Below are 23,228 nucleotides of genomic sequence, written 5' to 3' on the forward strand. Positions count from 1 at the left end.
AGCTCAGTCACTGCTCTGCTTCCCCCTCCTCTTTCTGCAGAAAATCCTAGGAAATTGCTATTGCACAGATCCTGGGTCTTTCTGCTCAGTTGAAGCTTTCATCGAGAGCTGTAGAAATACAGTTGTGCATCAACCTAAATCCACCTAAATCGACCAAAATCCATCCCATACGTGTCAGACTGGGTATAAATTTGAGGGAATTATCTTTGAGGGAATTTTGTACAGTAGGTATCATATATGTCCCTAATAATAAAGAAAAAACTCCATCTTCTTCATCCCTCTGTGTATAAATTCATTGTAGCTCCACTGAATGTACCAATGAGGAACAACAACAACAACAACAAAAACAAACAAACAAAAACGAACAAACAAAAAAAACACACACAAAAAAAACCCCAAACAAAACAAACAAAAAAACCCCACAACAAAGCCAAGGTGACCTGCCTGGAAGTTTTAAGATGGTCTGGGCTACAAACAATTGGCAATATTGAGTTCAGGTTAGGCTTCTCCCCCAGGCTGTTTCATCTTTGCTACAACATATAAGTTATAAACTTTTAATAGTTTCTTTTTAACAGGTGATGTCCTGTGTCTTTACCCACTGCTGTTTGAGCAGTCTGAGTATATGAAAGCTTGAATCCTCCTATTAGGAATAGTGATCATGCTCTACCAGATAAGTGAAAAAAATAAAAAGAAGTATAATCTGAGGACAAGGCTAGAAAGGTGCTTGGAAAAGCTAGAAATAAACTAAAATGTCATCATTTTAAGTCCATCACCTTAATTCTGTTAGGGACAAACACAAGAAGAACAAACCAGGGCCCAAAGGCAGTTGGTCTAGGAAGGATTTAGTCCCACCAGTGTGCTCTGTTTGTTTCCTGAAATGTCTGTATGCTAATGCACGCAGCATGGGGAATAAACAAGAAGAGTTAGAGGTCAGTGTACGGGCTAAGGGTTATGATCTGGTAGCGATAACAGAGACATGGTGGGATAGGTCACATGACTGGAATGTGGCCATGGATGGCTATGTGCTTTTTCGGAAAGATAGGGCGGGGAAGCGAGGTGGTGGAGTTGCTCTTTATGTGAGAGAGCAACTAGAATGTGTTGAGTTCTGTGCAGGGGCTGATGAGGGGCAAGTTGAAAGTCTGTGGGTAAGAATTAAGGGGCAGGCTGGTGTGGGTGACACAGTTGTGGGGGGTCTACTACAGACCTCCTGATCAAGGCAAGGAGGTTGATGAGGCCTTCTACAGGCAGCTGAAAGCAGCCTCACAACTACAGTCCCTAGTCCTCATGGGGGATTTTAACTACCCTGATATCTGCTGGTTGACTCACACAGCCAGCCTTTCACAGTCTAGGAGGTTCCTCCAGTGCATTGATGATAACTTCTTAATGCAGATGGTGGACAAACCGACTAGAAGAGGAGCGCTGCTGGATCTTGTACTAACCAACAAGGAGGGCCTTGTCGAAGAAGTGGTGGTCAATGGCAGCCTTGGCTGCAGTGATCATGAGATGGTAGAGTTCAGGATCCTGTGTGGAAGGAACAGAATACCCAGTAGGACCAAAACCCTGGACTTCCACAGGGCAAACTTTGGCCTCCTCAATCAACTGTTAAGAGAAATCCCATGGGACAGGGTGTTAGAAGATAAAGGGGCTCAAGATAGCTGGTCAATATTCAAGGACCACTATTTGCAAGCACAGGATCAGAGCATCCCTATGGTTAGGAAATCTAGTAAGGGAGCTAGGAGACCAGCATGGTTAAAAAAGGAACTGCTGGGAAAACTTAAGTGGAAAAGGAAAATCTACAGATCATGGAAGGGGGGACTGGTCACTTGGGAGGAATACAGGACTGCCGTCAGAGGATGTAGGGAGGCAATTAGGAAAGCTAAGGCCTCCTTGGAACTTAACCTTGCAAGTCAGGTTAAGGATAATAGAAAGGGCTTTTTCAAATACATAGCTAGCAAAACTAACACTAGAGGCAATATTGGCCCACTAAGGGATGAGATGGGAGCCCTGGTGACAGAGGATATAAAGAAGGCAGAGGTGCTGAACGCCTTCTTTGCCTCTGTCTTTACTCCTGCAGGGTTTCCACATGAGCCCCAGATTCATTTAGCCCCAGAAGTAGTCAAGATAGATAAGGAATTTGACGTAGTAGATGAGGATTGGGTTAGGGATCAGCTGAGTAATCTGGACATCCATAAGTCGATGGGTCCAGATGGAATGCATCCAAGGGTGCTGAGGGAGCTGGTGGAGGTCATTGCTAGGCCACTCTCCATCATCTTCAGTAAGTCATGGGTAACAGGAGAGGTGCCTGAGGACTGGAGAATAGCAAATGTCACCCCAGTCTACAAGAAGGGCAAGAAGGAGGACCCGGGTAACTATAGACCGGTCAGCCTCACCTCCATCCCTGGAAAGGTGATGGAACAACTTGTTCTTGTCACTATCTCCAGGCATATCAAGGACATGGGGGTCATCAAGAGCAGTCAGCATGGTTTTATCAAGGGTAAATCATGTTTGACTAACCTCATAGCCTTCTATGAGGAAATTACTAGGTGGATAGATGATGGTAGAGCGGTAGATGTGGTTTATCTTGATTTCAGTAAAGCATTTGACACCGTCTCTCACAGCATCCTTGTAGATAAGTTGACCAAGTATGGGTTTGGTGATCAGGTAGTGAGGTGGATCAGGAACTGGTTGAAAGGAAGGAGTCAGAGAGTTGTAGTCAATGGGGCAGAATCTGGTTGGAGGTGTGTGACTAGTGGAGTCCCTCAGGGGTCGGTACTGGGACCGGTGTTGTTCAATATCTTCATCAACGACTTGGATGAGGGTATAGAATGTACCCTCAGCAAGTTTGCTGATGACACTAAGCTGGGAGGAGTGGCTGACACACCAGAAGGCTGTGCTGCCATTCAGAGAGACTTAGACAGGCTGGAGAGTTGGGCAGGGAGAAACATGATGAAGTTCAACAAGGGGAAGTGTAGAGTTTTGCATTTGGGGAAGAACAACACGATGGCCCAGTATAGGTTGGGGGCTGACCTGCTGGAGAGCAGTGTAGGTGAAAGAGACCTGGGGGTCCTGGTAGACAAGAGGATGACCATGAGCCAGCAATGTGCCCTTGTGGCCAAGAAGGCCAATGGCATCCTGGGGTGCATTAGAAAGGGTGTGGTTAGTAGGTCAAGAGAGGTTCTCCTCCCCCTCTATTCTGCATTGGTGAGGCCGCACCTGGAGTATTGTGTCCAGTTCTGGGCCCCTCAGTTCAAGAAGGACAGGGAAGTGCTTGAAAGAGTCCAGCGCAGAGCTACTAAGATGATTAAGGGAGTGGAACATCTCCCTTATGAGGAAAGGCTGAGGGAGCTGGGTCTCTTTAGTTTGAAGAAAAGGAGACTGAGGGGTGACCTCATCAATGTTTTCAAATATGTAAGGAGTGAGTGTCAGGGAGATGGAGTTAGGCTTTTCTCAGTGGTGACCAGTGATAGGACAAGGGGTAATGGGTGTAAATTGGAGCATAGGAGGTTCAAGTTGAATATTCGAAAAAATTTTTTTACTGTAAGGGTGACAGAGCCCTGGAACAGGCTGCCCAGGGGGGTCGTGGGGTCTCCTTCACTGGAGACATTCAAAACCCGCCTGGACACGTTCCTATGTGATGTACTCTAGGTGGCCCTGCTCTGGCAGGGGGGGTTGGACTAGATGATCTTTCGAGGTCCCTTCCAACCCCAAGGATTCTATGATTCTATGATTCTATGATAATTGCAATTGCAATTGGAGCACTCCCACCTACTTAGATCAATAAAACTTAGAGAAAGGGGAGTATTTAACTTTTGCTTTTCAGTAGAAAAGTTTCATAATACTTTGAGAAAAGTGTAAAGATCCTGTAGGAGACTCTGATCCCTCTGTTTTTATCTTGTCAAAGGAGGATGCTACTGCAGGACCTCAGCAAATAGTGTGTAGGAAGAGACATACTTATGAGCAGAGGAACACACCACATTTGCATGGATAAAGTGATTTAGTGTTATTATCTGGTGTTTGCAGCTAACTCAAGACTTGATGCTACCTCAGATGAGTGACACAATCAGGATCCTGTATTCTCTGTATGCAAATCTATTTCTTCACATCCCTGAAGCTGCAAAAAGTGGAGGAGTAACATGTAACACCTTTGGGCTGACAGGAAGAAAGGCTGGGCTTTGGGGAGGTACTGGTAAAGTCAGCTAATTCCTCCAAAAACAATAAAAGTACAAGATTAGATCTTTAGCATCTAGCACTGCCAGCCATGGCTGTGCAGCTGCCTGCAAAGTACAGCAACAGCACTGAACAAGTTGCCAATCAATTGGTAAGTACTCAGTCATGCCACAAAAAAATAAGATTATGTGAACTGAACTTATAAAATCATTTATGAACTGGGCCAAAATTAACTTCATAAAATACCCAACTTCATAAAATATAGGCAGGTTATTTCCAGAGATCAGAATAAGTGCTCAGTAATAATTATATTTGGTTGTATTTTAGCCATATTGCCAGAAAACATAGATTATTCATAAAAAGAAAAACTTTATCATAGAAATGCACAAAATAATCATGATTATGTTCATTATGCTCATCATTAGACTAAATTTGAAAAAGAGAGATTATCCATATTATTTTCTCTCAGTTTATTGCATAATTAACTGGACAGCATTTTGCACACCTGTTCTGATATCAATGTACTTGCTTTATACTGTCAGAAAAATAATGCCTTTATCTTATTTTTAATTTTCATCCATGGCCTTTTCATTCCCTAACTCCAGATCCATAGATTGGAATGGTTACATCTCAGCTGGGGTAACCATTTACTTCTAGTGATTATTTGAACTGTTTTGTAGTTGGTGTCTGGAATCCATTTTAGATTACTGAAGTAATGTAAGGAGGCTGAGAAAATACTGTATTTTTACAATAAATGATAAATGGACAATATGGTTTTAATACTAAAAGAGGAACCTTGGAAACAGTATCTTAGGACTCTTATGGATAACAATTGTATAATACAATAGTCACAGGGAGCTGTACAACTATTTTACTATAAGACAAGTAAGTTATGTGTGGGTCCAAATCCAGTCCCACCTTGCAGGTTGTTTCTCCATCTATTGGTCTGTTAATGGATCAGTTTCAGCATTTCAAAGCCTGAGAAGCTGGGCAGTATGTTCCTGGGAATAATTCACCTAGATACATCTCTTCACATCTGTGCACAAAGTTCCTCTACCTACCTTTTATATCTCTGCCTGTCTTTCCCTGACTTTGTCTCTACATTCTTCTGGTCACTCTCAATGGTTCAGCCTTTCTGGCTTTTCTTTGCATCCTAGGAATTTATTTTATTTATTTTATCTTATTTTGTTTTGTTTTATTTTATTTTGTTTTATATTTTATTGTTTGTTTTCCCCATCTTACTCCATAGCTCTCTGTCCTTAAGTCATTAAGTTCATACACAGATTTTCAGAGCTTTTTTGTAAAAGTAGCAGGGACTGGAGTCTTCCCACTGAAAAAGTCCTTGCCCAATGAAGGGCTGCCAGAAGGAAGCCTCTGACAAATGGAGGGAGCCAAATGCAGGGAAATCTGGGACTTGATTGCAAAGATGAAGCTCTTTCTCTTCTTCACTTCATCATAGCATAAATTATACAGTTTTCTTTAATCAGTGGTTAGGACTGAAAAGAATTGGACTTGTAGGATCAATGTATCCATTTCTCTTTTATGTGTCAGAAAGATCTTAGCCATGATCAGTCACACTGTAAAATATTCAAGCTTGTATGTTCTGGGTATTATATATGAGCTGCTTTTACCATGCACATTGATGATGCTCTTCTGCAAATTTATAGCTTCAAATAATGAAAAGGGACTAGAATTTGTTTTAATTTCAGCTCCTGTATTTCACTCCCAAAGCATAATAATTTCTGACTGAATCATTGGACGGAGGAACCACAATAATAGCTTTTCTTATGGAAATACTCATTGGCAGAAAACACCAATGTCTTGCTGACTACAGAACACTGGAAATAGAGTCTGCCTGGAACAACTGTTGTGTATAAAATTAGCATGGTTTAAAATCCCTGTACAGAGACAGAAGCAGGAGTCGATTTCTTTTTTTGTGGCTTACTTGAAGGGATATGTTTCCTTTAAATCTAAATAACAACTAACAGGTGATGGCCTTGCCACATTTTTACTTCTTTCGTAGTCAGATCCTTCAACACTTAGGATGGACAGGAGCACATGAAGGTCTCTGCTGCCTCTCATAATTGCAATAGTAGCAGAAGAGCTCTTAAAACAAGAATTTAAAAGCTGAGGCATAAGATCCTAAAATCCATTATGGGCTCTGTTTTTCCCTGCAAGAGTCTGAAAAGCATCTGACATTCACACTTACATGGCAACAGCTTTTCTATGGAGATGAATCTTGAAAAAATAAAGTATTGAAAAATTATTTTAAGTTGACTGTCATTGTTTTATAGCAAATTATGAATCTTATATATGTATACTTGTATAACCAGAGCACAAAACCATGCAGATGCATCAGTATTCTATTTTACATTCACCATTTCACCTCCTTCACAGCTCCAAATCTCCTGGTTTGGCTGTGGCACAGAGAATTCATTACCAAATTTCTGCTGTCATATCTCTGTGCCCCACTGCAGGCTTACAGAAAGTGGAAATAAATATGTTGGAGCCATATGCTTATATGACCTTATATGACAAAAAAATGGTTGGGCCTCATAAATGCTAGCTGTGTATTTCTAGATTCTTTATAAAGTTGTATTTTATTTGCTTTAAGTGAAAAATTCACTGTTGCAGTTGTCAGCTCTGATTTTTATGTGGCTCTAGAAATTACTTTATTTGTTTTGTAAACCTTAGTTTTGTGCAACAATTACACAGGCCAAAATAACAGCCTAAATGATTTGTTGGGTAGGATTTTGAATAAGATTTCTAATTGTGAAGTGAGATCACTAATGGGATAATCTTTTTTTTTTTTATATGTACATTAGAATTTATGATACACAAATAAATTAATTGGGTTTTATGACCATATAGTCATAAAACTGCTGGCTTAGAACTGAGTGAAACCTGTGTCTTTCTCATGGCTTTTGGATTTGTTTCTGGATGAAAAAATAATCTATGAATCTCATAATAATTTTTCACAAATTATAGTAATATATATAGTAATATATATAGTAATATATGGCCTGCTCTAATTTATACTGAAAAATAAACCAACAATTGGCTAGTCTGCAGCTCACTGGAGCCCATATCTATTCAATATAATACATTGAGTGGCTCCAGAGTCTTAAAATGTCCAAATGTTGGAATTTCTGAAAAATATATTAATATAAGTAGTAAAAGAAAATAAGCAATGCGGATTAAATATTCTCCAAATTAGCAATAAAATATAGCTAGGAGCAAGAACATTGAGGTAATAAAATAAAAGATAAATTTTACAATGAGTTATTTAATTTGTTTGATCTTGTGTTTTTCATTAAGCTATTTAATTATCCTGTATTTATATTCATAAACCTGCAAAATTTAACATAAACAATTATGAAACCTGGTAATTAAAGAAGAATGTGTTCTCATTAATTTTACCCTTCCCCCTCCATCTCTGCTTTCCCAGTTCAGGAAGCATGAAGATGAACAAACCTTTCTTACTGTGCTTTTTCCTAATTAAGGACCCAGTAAGGGAGCAGAGCAAATAATTAATCTGGTTTATTTTTAGAGAATTGTGATAGAATCTTGTACTTCTGCTGGAGATGCAGCCTCTCTAGATAAAGACATAAGACAATTTCCAAGGCTGTCAACACTTTTCCTGAGTGTTAAATTCTTTTTTGGAGTACTGTTAAATGATGAAATATTAATTTTAAAGGGAAATATGCATCCTGTATTTTGGATAATTATTATAACTTTCTGTTCCATGTAGGTTGGTGGGAACAAATGTGACTCTAATCAATTGATAGGGGCTGATGTTTCAGGAGGGAATTTTGTTGTTCCTAAGTGATTAAGTAGCTTATTTAGTAGCATTATCTGGAATGTGAGGACACTGAATGCCAAATTAGAAACCTAACTTGGTGACTTTTATTTCTTTTTTAATCTTAGAATAACTGTTCAGCTTGAGAAGAGCAAGGAAGGGTGATGAAGGATGAAAGTCTGGAAACAAATTGAGTTCAGGGATATGGAGGATGAGCTAAGAAGGGAGATTCAGAACTCCTTTGCTCAGAGAGGGTTCTGGCTCAGCAGAAATACTCAGGATTCAGTGGATTCCAGTGTTTCACTGGTGTTCAGGTGGATTCCAGACTGCAGAGATCCAGCTCCAGTCACTGGGAGGTTTCAGTGACCATCAGCATCCCTGCTCCTACAGGTCTGGGAGTGGAGCTTCTGGCTGGGGGGAGGCAGCTGGGGGAGGCATTAACCACTGCCAGGGCTGAGGAAAAGAAGAACAAAAGAATTTCCTGACATAAAGGCTCAGTTTTTATAAAAGGTATTTCAGAAAAGCAGGCAAGTGGGCAGTGTAGCCATTCACTCAAAGCCTGGAGACATTTAAGAGCAGGAACTCAGGCACCAAATTAATAATTCTGAGCTGTGTTGCAGCACAGCTTTTTGCTTGGTTATTTCCATGGTGCTCTTTCTTCTTTTGAGCTCATCACTCTAATGTTAACTAAGAATCAGCTTGGAATGAGGTAGATTAATATCTGGACATTCTGGCAGAGGAAAAATAGGTAAAAACACATGTATGATTTTCTAAATTCTCTGGATTAAAAAAAAAAAAAAGGAGAGAAAAAAGTGTCCCCAAATTATCACAATAAATAAATATAATGATAATAACTATTATTGTTATTATTATTATTATTAATTTTAAAAATTCTTGCAGTTCTACCACCTAGAAAAGTCAATCTATTATACTGAATTCAGGCATCACTTTTTATTTGTCAAATTGATTTTTCACAGAATTTTCCATATGTAAAATCACAGAACCATAGAAAGGAGGCTCAGAGGTTACCCAGCCCAACTCTCCTGCCAAGGACAGGGACCTGAGGTTGCTCAGAGCCCCATCCAGCACACCCTGGAACCCTCCCAGTGATGAGACACCAGAAACTTCTCTGAACAACCTGCTCCAGTGTCTCACCACCCCACCACAAAACATTCTTTTCTTACACTCAATACAAACATACCCTTTTTCACTTTAACCTAGGATAAGTTAAATGAATTTAAAATATCTGAAGGAGTTTGCAGCGGAAAAGCCACTTCCAGACTGGAGCAGAAGGAGCAGTGACACTGGGAAGTAGTGAAAAGAATGCAATTAACTTTTCTGTAGCACCAAGAAAGAAACAAGCAAACATTACTGAATATTTATCAGATAAAAAGCTATCAGAATTTCAAATATAAATCCTAAAGAGCTGTAAGATATTCAGCAGCCCTCTGAGGCTATGCTTTTTCAGACACTCAGGATTTTAAGCTTTTTGATATAGATCTTTATTCCTTTGGAATTTTTCAGTCAGCCCAGCTCCAGTTTCAAAATGAAGTTTGAAGGACTCTGCTATTTCTTTTTTATTCTCCTAAATACAAAAATGTGAATCCTTTACTGCTTACCTTGCCAGTATGATATGAATTTTAATACACTATTGAAAACAGAGGCAAGAAATTCATGCAAGCTCCAAGCAGTACTTAGAACTTAAATAGCTGTAAAATGTCTTTCTCTTCTACTCCTGACTCTATTGTGGCACATATCCATAAAAATACAGGGGCTTCCAACCTCCTGAAATTGGAAATTTCAAATAAACTATCTTAAAATGCCACGTAATTAAATAGAGTTATTGAAATATAGAAAGAACCCTACTCTTTTTACCAAAAGCCTCCTCTACAGTAATGTACCAATTAATATCAGTAGCATTTAGGGATTGCATTTAGAAATTCAGTAATTTCTACCATTGTCTCTACTGGTATTGGATTAGCATAATAAGCTTTTTTTTCACAGCTTACATCTCAGGGGAGACCTCATCACTCTCTACAACTCCCTGAAAGGAGGTTGGAGCCAGGGGGGGGTTGGGCTCTTTTCCCAGACGACTTTCAACAAGACAAGAGGGCACGGTCTTAAGTTGTGCCAGGGGAAGTTTAGGTTAGATATTAGAAAGAATTTCTTTACCGAGAGGGTGATCAGGCATTGGAATGGGCTGCCCAGGGAAGTAGTGGATTCTCTGTGTCTGGAGATATTTCAAAAGAGACTGGATGTGGCACTCAGTGCCATGGTCTAGCAACCGCAACGGTGGTTCAAGGGTTGGACTTGATGATCTCTGAGGTCCCTTCCAACCCAGCCGATTCTATTATTATCTTTTACTGTTTAATTTTTTTACCCATTGACTTTCTGTGATAGGCATTTTCCTGGAAATTAAAGGAGAAACAAGTGGAAATTTGTGGAAACACTGGAAGCAGCCACTGCTTATGCACAGTCTGCTTCTTTGGAAGTCCATGGGGGGCATGCATAGAGAATGAGGTATAAATATAACAGAAAATAAAAAAATAAAAAGAATGCTTTCTAAGGTGTAGAAGTGCCAGAGTATGACTGATAGATTTGCTGGGGTAACTTGCCAAAAGTAATAGAAAGAGCACTCAGAAAATAGTTTGTTCTTTAAAAAATATTGAATAATCGAGCAGCTCCTCAGTCGTAATGAAAGCAATTTCTTAAAATTTCCAAGCCATTGTTATATAACAACTGGGAAGATTAAAATCATGATTCATGTAATACCTGATATTACATCTGAGCTACTGAAGAACTGAAAAGCCACATGAGGAAAAAAAAAAAAAAAAAAAGGGAAATAACCATTGTGCAGTGTTGTGCAGTGTTCTCCCCCTCACACGTGTGCAGGTTTCCTTTGCTCAGTTTCTACACTGATGGCAGCACACACGGGAGAGCTTCCACTTCCCCAGGTGTTAAGATCCGAGTTATTATTTATATTTTGATTGTGAGGAAAATTCAGCCACTAGTTATAGACAACGCCTGAATTTACAAAAATAACAAGGCATTACGATTTAAGAAAGTTAAAAGGGTTTATTTTAAACAGGGAAAACCAGTTTCCAGGCTAGCAGAAAGCCTTTGCATAAATTAGTCTCTTGGAAAGAGTCATTAAGGTAAAAGGGAAAAACAAAGAGATTTTGTCACCCTCCCCTGGCCCTGGCCTCAGGCTGTAGTCGTTTGTGAAGGATCCGTCCTTCTGCCACTTTTCTGTTCCTCCACTGTGTCTGCCTCGTAGCTGGAAACCGAAGTGCTGAGAGAAGGGGGTGTCTAGAAGAAGCTGTTCCTTTTTCCTTTTTTCCTAGGGTTTTTTATACCCCAAAAGAAAGACAGGTCCCTTTATTGCATAAGTCCCTGATACAAAGAGATTTCCAGACTTCCCGGAGATGGGTCATTCTTATCTTTTGGTCTTTTGGTGTCTTGAGACTTTCATTGGTTTTGGTCTCCACCATGCACCAGAAGGTGACCTGATAAGCAATCTTATCTTTTAGGTGTCTGTCAGGCATACATTGAGGTAAACATATGTTAATTGCAAGCAGGAAGAGAGAAGAGAAAAAAGAAGTGATTCAAGAGACATATTTTGTATTTTCAATTCCATGTGTATACATCATTTCACCCCGTAGCTCTTGAGTCAGTATTTTTTTTCTATATATAATTTTTTTATATGTATATATATATATATATATACACACACATCCCTATATATATACACACACATCCCATTTGGCATGGTTATGTCGTGTGGTTTTTTCATAATCTGCTGTCCAGGAGGCCGATTCTGTCTCTGAGGTTTCCATTAATGGGCAACCGAGAATCCCACCTTGCCTGACACAGTTCTTCCCACTGCATGTTTACCTACCTCAAAAGCCAGAATATTGATAATGGGTGTTTGGGGGGGGGGGGGGAAGAATTGTGGTAAACTGTCTGTTGTACCACACATTTTCCACATCATACATACCTGTCAGGGTTTAACACCGGCCCGGCAATGAAACCGAGTACCAGAGGCTCTCTATTAATCTCTCTCTCCTCCTTGATAGAGAAAGGAGAGAGAATAAGGGAGAGAGAGTGATGGGTTGGAAACTAAACTACACAACTTTAATGAAACAGTAATGATAAATAGGAAAAATTACTAAATATATACAAATATACAGGAAAATGGAAACCACATTCCTCCCCCCTTTTCCCCCAGTAACTCTCACGTCACCACCGAGGCTGCAGGGCAGCCCTGGGAAAGTCCAGGCTGGAATCCTGGAGTCAGGAGCAGTTGGGATCAGGAGGCAGGAACACACAGATATGGGCTGGCATGGATCAGGAGCACAGGCAGAGGAATGGATGGAATCCTTCCAGGATGCCGGGTGAAGGAAGGGAAGCAGGAAAGGCAGGAAGGGCAGGCAGCTGGAAGCTGGAAGCAGGAAATCTGGCTTGGCCCTTGTGATCCCTCAAATTTTTACTGAGTATGAGGTGTATGGGATGGAATACTCTGTTTGGTCAGTTCTGGCATCTCTCTTGTCCGTTCCTCCCCAAAGGAGGCTGCAGGTGGGACCTCTTTATTCCTTCTGGAGGGTAAAAGTTTTCCTCAGAGCTGAGCAGTGTCCTTGGCTCTACACACCAGTCTCTAGCAGTAACTATAAACATCGAGTGTTATCAGTCCTAGAAGCACACACTGTCTGAGAAACTTGCTGTTAATTTCAGCAAATGCAACTACTTACAAGAGACTGAGCTAAAAGCAAAAGTACAAGACAGAAAATCACCTTTATCCTGGCCCAAACCAGGACAATACCTCACCATATCACATCATCAGGAAAAAAGAACATTTTGTGATTCATTTCACAGCCCAATCTCTCGGGCAGACTGTGGCCAGGATGGGCAATTCCAATGAAAGATGAGCTGGGAATTTCTCAGGGATTCAGGCTGCAGCAATGTGAAGGTCAGTGCCTCAGGGGAGCAGAGCAGGGACATAAATCACCCTTCCCCTGAAAAGTGGCTTCATTCTCAGGTGAGATCCTGCAGTTCTCTGCATCTTGGAGCTTAGCAGAGTAAGCAGACAGAAAACAACTGGCTGGATCCCAGTGCTTCATATATTGGTGTATTTCCCAGAGGGCAGGAAGATTAAAAAAAAAAAAAAAGGAAAAAGTCCAGGCAACAGGGGTAATTATAATCAAAATTCAAGTGATAGAAATGTGCCAGCTTTGCTCTGTGAAAGAGAGAAATTAGAGCTGAACGGTATCTCATTAATTAATAATAGTGTTGCTATCATTGTGAGGATTTAAGAGCTTTAAGACATGAAAGATTTTTGCCTCTTCATAAAAGTCTTTCAAATTATTTGACAAATACCTTTCCTTCATGGCAGAATGATCTGCTTTCCTCTTTCTTTCAGAAGCTGCTCTCAGGAATCTCTCCCTGCATCCATGTGATGATGTATTTTCTCAAGAAGTCCAGCATATGAGAATAATCATGAAGACAAAGTGCTTCTGTTAGAGCACATCCACATCTGCTTTGTCATGCCCAAAAAGTGCCTGGCCATTCAAATAAGGGCTAGTAGCAAATCCAGGTTCTGTGCTCTCTTAAAAGCAGTAATTACAGCTGGTGGCATTCATATACTCAAGGGGAATGTTGGAAAAGCATCTTCTTTTACTCTTCTTAGCATTTTGGTAGCATTGCAATCTACATCCTCAGCTTGCCTCCCATAGCAAAGTTTTTCAGTGTCATCAAAAGTCTGGATGATCACACACCTACAATTTCCTCCTGGAAAATACAATTTCCTACAGAAAAATACAGGAGGATTCATAGAATCATAGAATTGGCTGGGTTGGAAGGGACCTCAGAGATCATCGAGTCCAACCCTTGAACCACCGTTGCGGTTGCTAGACCATGGCACTGAGTGCCACATCCAGTCTCTTTTGAAATATCTCCAGGGACGGAGAATCCACTACTTCCCTGGGCAGCCCATTCCAATGTCTGATCACCCTCTCCGTAAAGAAATTCTTTCTAATATCTAACCTAAATTTCCCCTGGCACAACTTGAGACCGTGCCCTCTTGTCTTGCTGAGAGTTGCCTGGGAAAAGAGCCCAACCCCCCCCTGGCTCCAACCTCCTTTCAGGGAGTTGTAGAGAGTGATGAGGTCTCCCCTGAGCCTCCTCTTCTTCAGGCTGAACACCCCCAGCTCCCTCAGCCTCTCCTCATAGGGTCTGTGCTCGAGTCCCTTCACCAGCCTGGTTGCCCTCCTTTGGACCTGCTCCAGGACCTCGATCTCCTTCCTAAACTGAGGGGCCCAGAACTGGACACAGTACTCGAGGTGTGTGATTGTAGCTGGTGACTGATCCAGAAGAAACCCTTACTGGATATTGACAGACACTACTTACTCTCCAGCCCCCAGATTCCCTAATTCCATTAAAAGGCTGACAGAATTAGAATGCATTCTTCTTTATAATTGCACTATATGAAACTTATTATAACAATTTAGTAACTGTTCATGAAAAATTTTCAAAAATTAATTACCTCTGAACTAATTTAATTTTAAACTGCAGGGTAATGATTCTTTGATTTGGCCAGAGAGAAAAATGTCAAAATGGAGTTTATCACAACAAAGTGATTGCCCTTTTTGGTGAAGAAGACTCAGGAAAAGTTAATGGATAGCACACCACCAGAATCAGACTGAGGTGATTGGTAAAGTCACTGTAAACCTCAAACATAACCACAGTTACATTATAAAATGTGAATCACAGTGGTTTTTCTGTCTTGTGATATATCTGTGATACAGCTGCTCTTTTTATTTTTTAACTTCTGAGAGAAATTACCTGAAACAAAAAACTGGAAAATCATTTCCATTTTGTAATAGGCAAATTGTTTTCAATGTTGCTTTTATAGTGATGTCATTTTTGCTTAGACTGAAATTGTTTGAGAAATTCATCTTAATTCTATGAAAATTTCACTTTTACTTCAAAATTCTATTGCTATGGTGATTAAGATTCTTTAAATTGCTTTAAACCAAATAGTTTATCTAAATTCAAATTTTTGATCACATCGTTAGTTGTATGGTCCACAATAAAAACTGTACAAAAGATCACAGCATTCTATATCTAAGCTCCATATTCCTTTTATTAGATTTTGGTCTTTTTTCTAAAATATTTTTTAAATGAGCAAACAAAATTGGAGGATTTCAGTGAAATTTAGTTACACGTGGAGAGTTTGCTTGGGATATGTGGGTAATTAATAACTTTATCAAGGGAGGCAAGAATATTTATTTTAATGTAACTAAACTTAAAATATTGATTTCTGAGTTAAGTGAGAAAAAATAATAGCACCCAGACAGACACCCAGTAAACACAGTGCAGCTATTAAAATTAAAGTTGCCAGAGACATAGCCAAAGAAAATTATTCACAAGTATCTTGCCTGCAGTTAGTTCACTCAGCTCATAGTGAGCTCATATTCACTGAAGTTCATGCAAAATATTTTTAATAGCTGTATATAAGAGGACATGAAATAATTACCTCTTTCCCAGATATTTCAAGGAAAAAAAAAAATCTGTATTTACCACATCAGTTCTGTGATAATTTGTGGTCTGACTATTGTTACCAGAAAGCAGGAACTCTGTATCTCAGCTTTCCTTGGCTTAACCATTAGACTTTAATGCATTAGTTCATCTTAATGAAAATATTATCTATATGTGCTTTACTGAGGAATGTACATTGCAATATTAGCCACACAATTTAAATGCTTGTATTGCCCAGGGATGTGCTGTAATGTAATATGGACAAAGAAAAAACCAAATGTACACATAATTGTCTCGTTTCCAGGGACAGATTGCCTTTTTATTTCCAAGAAGGAAGAACTCGAGATAAAAGAAAATAGAATTTATGTGAAGGATGCTGGAAGTCATCAGTGTAACAGGAGAAAACTCTTGGCATGGGAAAGGCTGAGCTTCTACTTTGAAGCCTGTATGACCAGAAAATGTGAAACAAAATGAGTGTTTCTTATTACTGAATCTCCTGTCACAGCTGAGTCATTTGAAAGATATAAACCAAAGCATCTTGTGGTCAGATTATTCATTAGCAGAAAACCAGATATGTATCAGATGCCCATTATATGTTATATTGCTTTACAGGGATGAATATTTATGCCATGGAAAAGAAAGAGAATTGTTTCTAGTGGTGTTGAGTTCTCAGTTAATCGAATATTAACCCCTAAGATTCATAATTCCATAAAAATATATTTTGGCTAAAAGGAATTGTCACATGAATACAGGCTTTGATGCTGCAACAATTTACAGAGAAGAAATTCATCTTGCAGAATTTCAGTGTTCCCAACTGACTAATGTTGTAGGGCTTTACTTAATGTCTTATTAAATGTTAGATATCATAATCTGGACATTTGCCAGTTGGGATCAAGGAATAGATTAGTGAATATTGAAAGCAAAATTATCTCATTAAAAGCTTCACTTCAACACTCACTCTGACCTCTGGAAACACTAGAAAAGCTCTTGTCCATTGTTTTAAATCAGATCATCAGCTCTAAGAGGTAACTTAGAAACCTGAGAATAAGATTGGAATTTTCAAACTGCTACAGGCTACCCAAACAAAATTCTGACGTTATTTTGTTTTCCTAAAAATTTGCTACTAAGATTCTATTTCTGAATTATATTTAATGTCACAAATCTCTCAGAATTATTTTTCATTTTTGCAATAAGCCAGTAAGTCAGATTCTAATAAACAGCCTGGTGGTGACTGTTATGAACTTCTCTATTTATACTCTTCCACCACTCTCATCGAGATGTTTTCTTCCATTCCAGGTAAAGCTGAAATTTGGTTCCTTTCCTTCAAAAAAGGTCGCCAGCAGGTCCAAGGAAGTGATTCTGCCCCTGTACTCAGCCATGGTGAGGCCACACCTCGAGTACTGTGTCCAGTTCTGGGCCCCCCAATTCAGGAAGGATATCGAGGTCCTGGAGCAGGTCCAAAGGAGGGCAACCAGGCTGATGAAGGGACTCAAGCACAGACCCTATGAGGAGAGGCTGAGGGAGCTGGGGGTGTTCAGCCTGGAGAAGAGGAGGCTCAGGGAAGACCTCATCACTCTCTACAACTCCCTGAAAGGAGGTTGGAGCCAGGGGGGGGTTGGGCTCTTTTGCCAGACAACTTTCAACAAGACAAGAGGGCACGGTCTCAAGTTGTGCCAGGGGAAGTTTCGGTTAGATATTAGAAAGAATTTCTTTACAGAGAGAGTGATCAGACATTGGAATGGGCTGCCCAGGGAAGTAGTGGATTCTCCGTCCCTGGAGATATTTCAAAAGAGACTGGATGTGGCACTCAGTGCCATGGTCTAGCAACCGCAGCGGTGGTAAAAGGGTTGGACTTGATGATCTCTGAGGTCCCTTCCAACCCAGCCAATTCTATGATTCTATGATTCTATGAAAAGCCTGGTGACAGTGTTGGCACAGTTGGTTCAGCTTCATCATTAGAGGTTTTCAAGACCAAACTGAGAAATTCCTGAGGAACAGAGGCTGGGATCACAGGCTGCCACATTTTGAACAAAAAGGTTGGACAAGAGGCCACTCAAGGTCCCTTCCAAATGGAATCGTTCTGTGAAACTATGAAACAAATGTACAATAAAAATCTCTGCAAATATGATAGATTTAAGGTAGGCACAGGTGTAGCAGTACTGAGGATTGGGGCATATAGGCATGGATAAATCACCACCTTCAATTATCCCCATCAGCTGCTGGGATAAAGCAGCACAGTGCTCCTTTGGGCTCTAAAATGAGTTCAACCTGGATGCTTTGGGGCTTCATTTGTTACCCAGGAGACAAATTAACACACACCTGGTTTGAATCTCTCTCATTTCTCCCTCCAGTATGAACATATCTCAAAAGTAAAAAAAAAAAAAAGAAAAAGAAGGATTACTTCAGGACAGATAAAAGTGGGACCAATCTTGAAAAGTGTAAGTCTACTTATTTTTACTTATTTAGCTAATTCTGATCATTTCTCAGCTTCTGAAACAACCTATATGCTTTTCTATCTCCTTAGATAATTTCTGGATATAAATTGCAAAGTGAGAAGCATGCAGAAAATAATAAGTAATCACATTTACAGAATTATTCTGAGTTAGTTCAAGCAGTAGATGATATTTTACATGGTACATAGAACTGTTCTTTTCATACAAAGACTGGAATAATGCTATGTAATTTTCACCTGTGAAAGCTTACTGTAAGATTTTAAAAATAGTATTATTGAATATGGTCTCAAGTTCATTTATACATTATTCGTTCTGTTAATTTTCTCCCAAATGAACTAAAACACTGAGGCAGATGAACTTCAGACTTCAGCCATTTACTCTAAGTCAGAATAAGCACTCTGGAATTATGCTTTAAAAACAGAGGAAGTATTAAATATTATGAGGTGTTAAATCTCTAAATGTAATTCTAAATGGAAATATTAAAATCTTATTTCTATATTATTGGTATCAACTGTAAACTATTAGCATTTTTTATAGCCTGTAAGTGTGAAAATTGTTTTTAAATCATTCTTAAATTACTTGGTTTAGAGTTACCATCTTTGTAGCAGCTGAGGACAGAACTAAAATCTAGATGTTATTAAGACAATGTAAAAATGTTTATATATCTTTTCAATAGAAAGATCAGAAAGGGGACTGGGGCTGTCAGTAAATAACCAGACTGCAGGCTTTGTCAAAGGGCTGATGCACTTCTGAGTGTCTCAGGTTCTGGTTTCTTTGTGTGGTGTTTCTACTGGAACTTGAGGCTCTTGATACAGCAGGAAAGCAAAACAGTAACTGAAAATCTGATGATTCCTGCAAACAAAGGGAGAAGGGAAAGCACTGAGGGAAAACTTGAGAGCTGATAATGTAGGGAGTTCCCTTTAAAGGCTGGATGGAGACGTCTTACAACTAAAGAAATGATCCCCAATGCACCTACCTAAGCAGGAAAAATCAGGCAAGAGTATTTCCAGGAAGATATATCAGCAGTGGGGGTATTCACAAAGATAATTTAAACAGCACAGCTTCCAGAGAGTAAAAAAGTATTAAAGAGAACACAATCTCTTTTGCATATGCATGGAAGTACAGCCCAGGCTGCTACTGGCTTTGCAGAAATAGAGACTTTTGTGATTGGCTTCTGTTGTCTTGCACTTGATACCTGTGAAATTCTTTATTAAATTTAATGTACTAGGTTATCTTATTGTAGGTTTTGAAGTAAAACTCTGCTTTGTCCTCTTAGCTAAATGGCTAACCAGAAAACTCTCAGCCAGCACCCTGTAGACTGACAAAACACTAGCCCATCCCTGCACAAAAATGAGCATCTCAGGACAAGGGCAGGGATCCTGAAATATACTCTGCCCCCCCTCATTTGCCTTGCTTATGGTTGCTAAAACTATAGCTCTGGAGGTGCCCCCAGGGATGCTTCTGTGCCACTTCATTTCAGTCAAGTACTCTCCTTCTGAGACTTTCACAATTCATGTTGGTTTGGTACAGAAGCTACAGAATAATTTTGTAACTATAGGAACTGAGTTAAAGACAAAACATGTGTCTTAACAAAACTTATTTTTTAAAATTCTGATTGTGTAGAGAGAAAAAGCCTAATATATAATCATTTTTGGGTTTAGTCTTCCACTGAACTGGAAGCAGGAGGGAGGGGCATAAGCACAGGGGAAAATGCAAATGCAATTTAATTTCAGCCTATCTAGAAAAGTTAAGTACCAGAAGTCAGTCCTGAACTTCTGTGAGTTGTGAATTGAACTCAAGCAAGAACTTCTATGAAATTTGAATCCTTGTTCCCTTTGTCACCCTCCCAGATCTGTTGTTTGGGGTTTTGTGGGTTTTTTTGGTTTTGTTTGGTTTTGGTAAAGGTCACCCTTTTCTTGTGTGGGTTCTTTGTTTATTTTGGTTTGGTGGTTTTTTTTTTTTTGGTTTTTTGGTTTGTTTGTTTTTTGTTTTTTTTTTTTGGTTTGGTTTGGTTTAGTTTGGTTTTGGTTTGATTTGGGTTTGTTTTTTTCCCAAGCTGCTTTTTTGATGCAATTTGTGATTCTGCATTATTTAGCTCAAACCTTGATACTCTGGAGTGTCTGTGGCAGTTGAATCACACAGCACAAACAAAAGTATTCCTTTCCCTTTAGATCATGAAGTGGCCTTTACATGTCCCATTCTGATAGTTAAATTATTCACAGCTTTCTTGTTTTGTGCAAGCAAATCTTGGCTACTTGTCCTTCTGTACAGATGCAGCACAGTCAGTGCTTCTATCCTTATCAACTTCAGGCACCAAACTGGTGCATTCTGCCCCAATTCCTTCTCATCCTCACTGCTGCATTTCATTTATTGCGTGGCAGCTGAACACCAACATAATTGCTGCAATCTGATGCTTACAAATATGTTGTGAGACACCAGTGACAACCTACTCTGTCTTGTAGGAGCAAACAAATCTTATCAATTTGATTAATGCTCCAGAAATTATGCTCAAGGTAGGATAGAATTTATATATTCTCACCCACAGTACACTTTGATTCTTTTATAATGAATCATATACCTTTTTCTTATAAATTCTCAGGTGGGAACCTTGCTCAGGTTCTCTAGCTGTTCCCAGACCTGATCCTCACTTACTCTGGGTGCTTCTTCCCTGTCCCAGGTAGAAGTGATTTGAGACTGAGCAAGGATAAAACATATTGAAGGCATTTCAGCAATTTCTCCCTTGGATCAGTTATTTAACATGATTGTGTGCTTTTTATATGGCAGTAGAATTGTTGGAATTTGTTTGAAGAATATTCCAGGTAAAATGCCTAGAATTGGTGAAAGGAGACACAATTGTGTGAATAACTGATAACATAAATATGCAACAAGTTGGGGTTTTTTTTTGTGAGATATTGTTTTCAACAAATTGATGGAACATTAGCTGTCTTTAGCAGCCTTTGTTATTTTTCTGAGTCACCTTAATTCATTGCACTAGGAATAGCAACCTATTACTCCATCAGAATTTTCCTGTAATAAAATAATTTTTCTAAAAAGAGTGATACAAAGAATTTAGCATTTAAAATGGCTGCAAACCACATAGGGACTTTCTTCACTGCTAAAAGCAGTACTTTCAGCAAACTCAGTGGTAAATATGTAAAATGAATATAAAACAAAGATTTACTGAGTATTATCTATTAAATAACAGAACAGTAAAGTATTGTTTCACTTGGCACATTTTAAATGGCTTGGAAAAATACTGCAGTATCTTCTTGCTTTAAAAGAAAGCACTGAATATTGCACACATTTTCTTCTTCAGCTTCTGTGTTTATACTGTATGGATTTAATTTAGTGGGGTTGATCTGTATAGAGAGCTGTACAGAATCAATTTACAAAGCATTTCTGCAAGAGAAGCATCCATTACAACACACTTGGAAGCAAGGCAGAAAACGTAGCTTTCATCCTCTTTCCCTTTTTTAAATGAGAATTTCCATAGAGAGGAACTGAAACACAATTAACCAAACCAGAAGAACCTCCCTCACACAGAAAAGCCAAAGCCTTTTGGTTTGGGACACAGCCAGAGGTTTCTGCCCCCCAAAACCTTCTCAGGTCCATGTGTGGGCTCCTGGTGCTGTTTCTTCTGATGCCAAAGCAGCTGCTATCACCAAATCAGCTCCTACTGGGGCTGTGTCTGTATGGAGGGCCAAGGCAACACATTCTGGATTATTTTATGCCAAGAGAGGGAATAAAGCAAATTGGGGAACTAAAGGATGTAACGACTAGGGCAGAAGTCCAATCAAACCCTGCCCATTACTGCTTGGCACCATGGTCTGCAAAGAATTAAAAAAAAAACCAAACAAAAAGCGAAAAAGCCAAAAACATAAGGGCATAAATTTGGATCAAGTTTGGAGCTTGATGAGACCAAGGGAAAATATCACATGTATCACACCAGACTTTGAGCAGGATTACAGACAGACAGAACTTTGGTACTAATAGAAAATAAGTATTTAGTTGCAGTTGCCACTGCTTAAATTACCAAGAAAGGTAAAGTGAAAAGAAATTACAAAGCTGAAAATAAATAGGACTATAATTTTAAAAATCCTTTAGACATTCAGAGCCAACCAAAGGCATGATGATTTTCTCAGACATTTAAATGTTTATCCCTTAATCCAACACATATTAAATGAGAGCCCCAAGCAAAACAATGAGGTGGATTCCAAGTCTTCCTTGGATCTGGAGGAATCTGCTCTGGATGGCAAGAAAATGGGTCAGCTTTTTCCATGCAAAGCCAAGCTGCCATCTGGACCTGCCAAAAGTAGATGAATTAGTGAAATCTAGAGTTCTACAGACATTTAGGCTCCAAACTCTGAAAACATCACAGTCATTTCATGCAGGTCACAAAAAATGGCCTGATGATAAAGTAATTATATATCTGAATTAGAGTTAAATTCATTACCTCCTTATGAAGTATTATTTATCCCATTCTTTCATCTCTAAAGTGACTTATTCCTTAAGCTTTCCCATTGACACCAAGTTGTTGGCATGAATGAATAAAAGTGCCATGCATTCTCAATATTTATCAATACAGATAAAACAGAATCATACCAGCTATATTTGTTCAGAGCATTTTATGTACAGATCTATATATAACTTTATAATAACTTTAACCATTATTGTGAAGCAGCCACTTCAAGTTGCAATGCAGCTTTTGCAGCACAGAGGTAAGAACTAGCCAAGAGTTCAGACCCCTAAATTACAGCATCTTTGGCATAGTGCTCACCACTGACAGTTCTTGAAACCCAGGTGAATCTTGGCAGAACTGCAGGAAGAACTTTAAACCCAAACAGGAATCATGGCTTTGCATGCCAAAATAGAAGTGCACACTTGATTCACTGCTGCCTTTATATTTCCTTTCCTGCTTTTTCTTTTTCTTGATAATTTCTCATCCTGCAGACTGAGTAGGTATTGTGGTTGAGGGTTTTATTGTTTGTTTGTTTGTTTATTTATTACAACCAGATATGTACAGATCTCTCATTTGAATTTCATTTCAGATAAAATTAGATGAAGCAAACACTTATAATCAAACCTTTACATAATTTTATAGGTAAAGCAAAACCTGATTTTATTTCACATCTCTGCTCTCTTGCTTTCATTGTAAAAGCTGTTTCTCTTTAACAGGGTGTAAAAAAACAAAAAAACCCTTCTGTACCATACAACTGAATACTATATGCTAGGTGGTACTGTTGCCACTTCTAGAACCCTAAGCAGTACTTGAACTG

Source organism: Calypte anna, chromosome 5A (assembly GCF_003957555.1).
Source record: "Calypte anna isolate BGI_N300 chromosome 5A, bCalAnn1_v1.p, whole genome shotgun sequence".
Lineage (NCBI taxonomy): Eukaryota > Metazoa > Chordata > Aves > Apodiformes > Trochilidae > Calypte > Calypte anna.